An 8,442-nucleotide genomic window follows, 5' to 3' on the forward strand; every position below is an offset into this window, starting at 1 on the left:
TCTGGTCCTTCTTTCCTTCCTCCCTCCCTCCCTCCCTCCCTCCCTCCGTTCCTTCCTTCCCTCTGTCTCTACTTCTTACTACCTCCCTCCCTTTTTTCTGTCTCCTTTCGCCTTTCCTTCCTTCCTGCTGGCTTGTCTTCCTTTCTTCTTTCTGTTTCAACTTGTTACTACCTCTTTTCCTTTCTTCTGTCTGTCTCTTTCCCTTCCTTCCTTCCTTCCTTCCTTCTGCCTCTACTTCTTACTGCCTCACTTCCTTCCTTCTTTAATCTGCGTCACCGTATCCACTGGTTTTAGTAAAATCCATCATTTTGGCCCCAAAACCTGGCCTCGACTTATAGGTGAGGTCGACTTATAGTCGAGTCTATATGGTAGATCTGCTGGTGTTTTCATATCGTCCTTTGGGAAATGGGGAAAGGCTGAGTGGAGCTTCCAAGGGGTTTCTTTGGGGAATTTTTCCGGATCTCTCTCCTCTGCGCTAAGGTCTTTTCCTGTCTCCACGCTACGGCTTTTGCAGATGCCACTTGTGGGCTTTCTAGACAGTCAGTGGTGCTAGGGATATCTGGAGTGGTCACACTGAATGGCCTTTTCCTGTCCCCATTTCAGACTTACGGAGCCGCAAGGAACCTGCGTCAAGGAGGAGGACGTCGCCTATCATGCGCTTTCCATGGAGGCCCATCCCTCTGTGCCGGTAAGGAAAGAGTTTTTCAGACTCACAGAGGCCCCTGTGAATACAGAAAACCCGCAAATGACAAAAACATCGTGTTTTTACCTGAGAGCACACCTCTCTAGGAATCTCTAGGTCCTCCAGTGCAACTCTGTGGTCAACGTCCGACAGAGAATGACCATAGAACTGCACTGGAGGAGCTACAAAGGCCTAGTAGAGTATTCTCTCCAGTAATCTCTAGGTCTTTCAGTGCAACTGTTAATTAACGTTGACCATAGTGTTGCACTGGAGGACCTAGAGATTCCTAGAGGGAACATATAAATCAAATCCACGAATAATCAAATCCACAAATATCAAAGCTGCAGATATGGAGGGATGAGTGTATACACACACACAAAGTGGGTCCTTGTTATCCACTGAGGTCTGGTTCCAGGATTCCCCCGTGGATAACAAAATTAATGGATGCTCAAGTCCCATTAGATATAATGGCAGAGCAAAATGGTGTCCCTTATATAAAATGGAAAATCAAGGTTTGCCATTTGAAATTTATACTTTTGTGGAATATTTTCAAGCTGTGTGTTCTTGAATCCATGTTAAATAAAAATCTATGGATAAGGAGGACCGACTGCATGTGTGTGTGTGTGTGTGGAAAGCGAGTCTTGGTGGATTTCACTTCTCCCCTCCCTGCACTACTTGTTTTCAGGATACAGACTTCCATAGAGAGGAGAATGAGGCACATTGCCTTAGGTCCACTTTGGCCAGGTACTCTGAGGGCAGTTAACAGTAACAAAAGGGAAGGGATGGGTGCTGTAATGCCTCACCCTGGAGAAATGGCTGGGTGCTTCTGGAAGGAGCACTCCCTTCATCAGTCCATGGGCTTCCATAAGGATGCCCTTGAGGTCCCTCAGTGGGCTGTCTGGAGCATCATTCTGGCCCCAGAGGGATGCTCTGAAGGTGTCACATTTCATGAACTTTTCCTGCCCCCATTTTAGACATCCGGAGCCAATAGGGCTGCATTGAGGAAGAGGAGATCTCTCAGAGGTTTGACAGGGGGAAGATTCGCTCCTTAGAATCATAGAATCGTAGAGTTGGAAGAGACCACAAGGTCCATCCAGTCCAACCCCTTTCTGCCATGCAGGAACTCTCAAAGCATCCCCGACAGATGGCCATCCAGACTTCCAAGGAGGGAGACTCAACCAAAATCTCAGAGGAAGGGTTGTGTTCCACTGTTGAACAACCTTTAGTGTCAGGAAGTTCCTCCTAACGTTGAGCTGGAATCTCTTTTCCTGTAGCTTGCATCCATTCTTCCCAGTCCTGTTCTCTGGAGCAGCAGAAAACAAGCTTGCTCCCCCCTCAATACAGCATCCCTTCAAGTATTTAAACAGGGCTATCATATTACCTCTTAACCTTCTCTTCTCCAGGCTAAACATCCCCACATCCCTGAGTCTTTCCTCATGGGGATTCATAGTTTCCAGGCCCTTCACCATTTTAGTCGCCTTCCTTTGGACACGCTCCAGTTTCTCAGAAAGGAGAGTCTGGTTGACCCACAGAGGGGTCTCATCTTTTGCCCTTCTGGACTCATGGAAGAGTGCCCAATAGAGTCTTGAGATGGGACCATGATCTGTAGTCAGGCAGGGAAGGGAGCAAGAGGTAGACGAGTGTCTGCCCCACGACTGCCTCTGCCACTTCCAATCCTCCTCCTCCTCCTCTTCCTCTGCTCTCCAGCACTCGAAGTGCCTTGGCCACAGCCAGCCTTAGTAGTAGTAGTAGTAGTTATTGTTATTAGTAGTAGTAGTGGTGGTAGTATTTATTAGTAGTGGTAGTCTGAGTCTCCATTGGATGTCCCCTTGTCATGGGGGAGAGGCTTGCACACTCTAATGATGTTGTGAGCTATGCTGGCGGTGGTATAATAGCCACCAGCAGGGCCTCCCATGCCAGACAGGTCACAACCAAAGGGTCTGACCAAGAGCGCCAAAGGGCAGGATGGGCTCTCTAGCCTTATGGCAACCATCCTAGGAGAAGAAAAACTCTAATCCCAAACCCGGGCAGATGGTGCTCGTCTAACCCTGTAAGGTCAACCATCTAAGAGAAGGAAACTCTAATCAAACCTACGACCCGAGGACCTTGCTGCTATCATCCATGCTTGTCAAGGCCTCAGCAGACGAACCTCTGGTTTAAAGGGTGAGGCCAGTTCTGTGCACGCTGCGCTCCACCAGAAAAATCCATTGCACAGGCTCGAAGGATACATCCAATCTCTGAAAAAGCCCTGTAGCGATAGGCGAGGGACGAAACGGCAGGTGTAAAGATGCACTGGAAGCCGCAGACCCAACCCTGCATGCAGGCGGTTCAGGACTTTGGTCGCTTGAGACTGACCGCGGATGACAGTCTTGTTTGGCAGCATCCTGAATGACCAAGCAGCCTTTTTTAAGGAGAGCACTGCTTGCTCCATATGGAGAGGGGCCTAGAAAAGGTGGCCTAAAAAAGCTCATCCCCAACAACCCGGTTGGCTAGCCGCGGCCAACGGGCATCTTCTGATGTGGTCAAACAAAGACAAAGAGACAAAGGCACACACCAGCCTCCAAAGGTGCAAATAGACTGGCGCTTGCATGCTGGAACATCAGAGCCATGCAAGATTCTGCAGACAGTGGACGTCCTGAGCGCTGTTCTGCTCTAATAGCCCATGAACTGTCGTGACATAACATCGACATCGCTGCTCTTAGTGAAGTCCATCTCCACGAGGAAGGCAGCCTTAAAGAACACGGTGCTGGCTACACACTCTACTGGTCTGGCAAACCCAAAACTGAAAAACATCTCTCAGGTGTAGGCTTCATGATCAAAAACTCCATTGCCTTCAAACTCGAAACCTTGCCAACAGGACACTCTGATCGCATTATCTCCTTACACCTCCCACATGTTGTTCTCTTCAGTATATATGTCCCAACAATGCAAGCCGACCCTGCGGAGAAAGACAAATTCTACTCAGACCTACACCACCTTATTCAAAAAGTCCCTGCAGAAGACAAAATCATTATCCTTGGTGACTTCAATGCCAGAGTAGGAAAGAACGTCGAAGCCTGGAAAGGTGTTTTAGACAAGCATGGTGTTGGAAACTGTAATGATAATGGACGCCTCCTGCTAGAGTTTTGTGCAGAGCAACAGCTGACTATTACAAACACCATCTTTCAGCAGAAAGATAGCTTGAAGACAACCTTGATGCATCCCCGATCCAAACACTGGCACCTCACTGACTACATCCTAGTGCGCCAGAGAAATATTTGCGATGTCCGTCATACCTGAGTAATGCCCAGTGCAGAATGTCAAACAGATCATCGCTTCATAAGATGCAAACTAAGGTCTGTTACAGACTGCCAAAAGAAAGCTGCTTCGAGTGTCTTTGGAGGTATGCCATTTAAATGATGCATGGGTCCTAAGAGTCCGGAGGTCGCGCCAAAGCCACACTCCATTCCTAAGCACTGGAGTGCAGCTTTGGTGCAGCTTCCGGATTCTTAGGGTGCATGCATCATTTAAACAGCATACCTCAAAAGAGACCCCAAGCAGCTTTATTTTGGCAGTCTGTAACAGGCCTAAATCTTCATTTTAAGTTCAAACCTAAGAGGGGTGGCATCCTAAAGATGAGACTCCAAGTCAACAATCTTCAACAAGCTGCCAAAAGAGACAACTTCCAGGCAAATTTGCAAACAAAACTTGAAGACCATCCTGTAGACTCTTTTCCTACAGCGCTTTGGCAACATATCAAAAACAGCATCCTGCAGTTTGCGGAAGAATCCTTAGGATTCTCCCTCAAGAAAAACCAAGACTGGTTTGATGAAAACAACCAAGAGATCCAGGAGCTGTTGGCAAAGAAGAGAACTGCTCACCAGGCACACCTCGCCCAGCCATCCTGCCATGTTAAAAAAGCAGCCTTTTGCCTTGCATGTAGTCAACTCCAACAAAAACTCAGATACATTCAGAACAAGTGGTGGATCAATTTAGCAGAAAAGACACAACGTTGTGCAGATCGGGGCGATTCCAGAGGATTTTATGAAGCTCTTAAAGCAGTGTTTGGACCTACATAGCTCCCTATACAGTACAGATGGTCAAACTCTAATCACAGATAAAGCTTCCATTCTGAACCGACGGGCTGAACATTTCCAAACCCTCTTTAGTGCCAACCGAGTAGTCCAAGATTCAGCTATTCAACATATGACACAACAACCGATGAAGAAGGAATTGGACATAGCCCCCACTTTGGAAGAAACTGTTAAGGCCATACAGCAGATGAAAAATGGCAAGGCTGCCGGGATTGATGGAATTCCACCTGAAGCTTGGAAACATGGAATTCATGTACTCCATGCTAAACTCCACGAGCTCCTTGAGTTGCTGGGAAAAAGGCGAACTGCCATCAGATCTCCGTGATGCAGTCGTCATCACCCTGTACAAGAAAAAAGGAGCAAAATCCGATTGCTCAAACTATCGAGGTATAACACTGCTCTCCATTGCGGGGGAAATCCTTGCAAGGATACTGCTGAACAGCTTAGTCCCTGCTATTGCAGAAGAACTTCTTCCTGAAAGCCAATGCAGCTTTAGAGCTAATAGGAGCACTACAGACATGGTATTTGCCCTTAGACAACTGCAAGAGAAATGTAGAGAGCAGAAGAAAGGACTCTATGTAACATTTGTCGACCTCACCAAAGCCTTCGACACTGTGAGTAGAAAAGGTCTGTGGCATACTGACTAGGATGCCCCCCCCCCCCAAATTTCTCAAAATGATCATCCTGCTACATGAAGGCCAGCAAGGTCAAGTCAGATATGGCAATGCTCTCTTGGAGCCCTTTCTAATAACTAATGGTGTGAAACAAGGTTGTGTTCTCGCTCCAACTCTATTTACAATCTTCTTCAGCATGATGCTCCAAAGGGCTATGGCAGATCTCAAAGAAGAAGACGATGGCATTTACATATGCTACAATACTGATGGTAGCCTGTTTAACTTAAGCCGCCTGAGGGTCCGCACTAAGACTCTAAACTATCTAGTCCGTGAGCTGCTTTTTGCTGACGATGCTGCCCTCGTTGCCCATACGGAAGCAGCTCTGCAGCGCCTAAATCTTGCTTTGCAACAGCTGCAGAGCTCTTTGGACTGGAAGTCAGTCTGAAGAAAACAGAAGTTCTCTACCAGCCGACACCTCAGGAAGAACACTACCATCCCCACATCATTGTAGGCACATCTGTGCTTAAGTCCATCCAGCAGTTCACCTACCTGGGAAGCATCATCTCCTCAGACGCCAAGATTGATAAAGAGATCGATCACAGACTGGCAAAGGCATATAGTGCATTCGGAAGGCTCCATAAAAGAGTCTGGAGTAACAAACACTTGAGGCGAAGCACAAAAAATCAGTGTGTATAGAGCCATTGTACTGTCTATTCTCCTCTATGGGTCTGAAACATGGGTCACCTATCGCCAACACCTACAACTCCTTGGATGCTTTCATCAGCGCTGTTTACGCACAATTCTAAATATACACTGGACTGACTATGTGACGAATGTTGCTGTCCTTGAGCAAGCAGGGATCACCAGCATTGAGGCCATGCTATTGAGGACGCAGCTGCGCTGGGCAGGACACATTTCTAGGATGAAGGACCATCGCCTCCCAAAAGTAGTATTCTACGGTGAACTCGCCACTGGTCAGTGCGTTGGATACTGGCCAGTGCATTGGATACTGGTCAGTGCATTGGATACTGGTCAGTGCGTTGGATACTGACCAGTACGTTGGATACTGGTCAGTGCATTGGATACTGGTCAGTTCGTTTTTGGATACTGGTCAGTGTGCTGGATACTGGTCAGTGCTGTTCTGGGCCTTGGTCGGACCAGACCTGTTCTTGGAGGGCACTTGGCTTGGGTCTACCCAATTTCTCAGCATCACAATGCCAAGTGTGTGGAAGTCCATCAAAAAGTGTGGCGGGGTAAGCAGAGGTGGAGCCCTGAGGTGACCATTGAGGCCATAGCTCTGGACAGCCATCCTTTCTCTGACTCTCATTCCTCTCTTGCCTCTGCAGAGGGCCAAGAAGACTGTGGTGAAATGGTTTTCCTGCTCCATACGACCAGTGGATGAGGAGGACGATGCCCTGTCTCTTCCCCTTCCAAGGTAAGTCCCCATGTCCTTCCATCCTCCCTCCCTCCCTCCCTCCCTCCCTCCCTCCCTCCCTCCCTCCCTTCCTTCCCTCTGTTCCTTCTTTCCTTCCTCCCTCCCTCCGTTCCTTCCTTCCCTCTGTCTCTACTTCTTACTACCTCCCTCCGTTCTTTCTGTCTCCTTCCTTCCTTCCTTCCTGCTTGCTTGCCTGCCTTCCTTCCATCCTTTCTCCCTTCCTCCCTCCCTTCCTTCCCTCTGTTCCTTCTTTCCTTCCTCCCTCCCTCTGTTCCTTCATTCCCTCTGTCTCTACTTCTTAATACCTCCCTCCCTCCCTCCCTCCCTCCCTCCCTCCCTCCCTTCTGTTTCAACTTGTCTGCCTCTTTTCCTTTCTTCTTTCTGTCTCTTTCCCTTCCTTCCTTCCTTCCTTCCTTCCTTCCTTCCTTCCTTCCTTCCTTCTTCCTTCTGCCTCTACTTCTTACTGCCTCATTTCCTTCCTTCTTTAATCTGCATCTTTTTGACACTGATTTTTCCCCACTTCTTTTCAACCAAATCCAGTCGGCGCAAGGGGGAACCAGAAGCGGATTGGAATCAATTCAAATTTCCCCTTCGGCCACCTAGGACTGAATGCTTTTGAATTGATTCATTGGTGAATGGGAACCACAAGTGGTTTATTTTGATTCGATTCCATTCTAGAAAATGTGATTGGGGCAAATGTAGGGAACCATGATCCGATGTCGAATCGATCCATCGATTTGGATTGGAGACTGATTTATCTGTAAGTGGGAATGAGGCCGCTGTTTGCTAGAGAGAGGTACTGTATATACTCATGTATAAGTTTAGAAATTCAGGTCGAAAAATTGACCCCAAAAACCCTGAGCTGACTTACCCATGGGTCAATGTAAGTACTGTATCTTAAAGCAAGTGTATAATCTGTCCTGGAAGCACCGACCCCACCTACTCTCTCATCCATCCATTTTTAAGAGTGAGGACAAAGAGTTATGTCTGCTGGAATTTTGTAAGTGCTTTGACATTGTTTTGCTTTGCTTCAACCTTTGGATCCTTTGTTAGAATGCCCTTAAGTTTTAGCCTCAACTTATCCACCGGTCTTAGTAAAATCCATCATTTTGGCCCCAAAACCTGGCCTCGATTTATAGGTGAGGTCGACTTATAGTCGAGTCTATATGGTAGATCTGCTGGTGTTTTCATATCGTCCTTTGGGAAATGGGGAAAGGCTGAGTGGAGCTTCCAAGGAGTTTCTTTGGGGAATTTTTCCAGATCTCTCTCCTCTGCGCTAAGGTCTTTTCCTGTCTCCACGCTACGGCTTTTGCAGATGTCACTTTTGGGCTTTCTAGACGGTCAGTGGTGCTAGGGATATCTGGAGTGGTCACACTGAATGGCCTTTTCCTGTCCCCATTTCAGACTTACGGAGCCGCAAGGAACCTGCGTCAAGGAGGAGGACGTCGCCTATCATGCGCTTTCCATGGAGGTCCATCCCTCTGTGCCGGTAAGGAAAGAGTTTTTCAGACTCACAGAGGCCCCTGTGAATACAGAAAACCCGCAAATGACAAAAACATCGTGTTTTTACCTGAGAGGACACCTCTCTAGGAATCTCTAGGTCCTCCAGTGCAACTCTGTGGTCAACGTCCGACAGAG

Source organism: Sceloporus occidentalis, unplaced genomic scaffold (assembly GCF_023333645.1).
Source record: "Sceloporus occidentalis isolate IW3139 unplaced genomic scaffold, rSceOcc1.0.p SCAF_1, whole genome shotgun sequence".
In the NCBI taxonomy this organism is placed as follows: domain Eukaryota; kingdom Metazoa; phylum Chordata; class Lepidosauria; order Squamata; family Phrynosomatidae; genus Sceloporus; species Sceloporus occidentalis.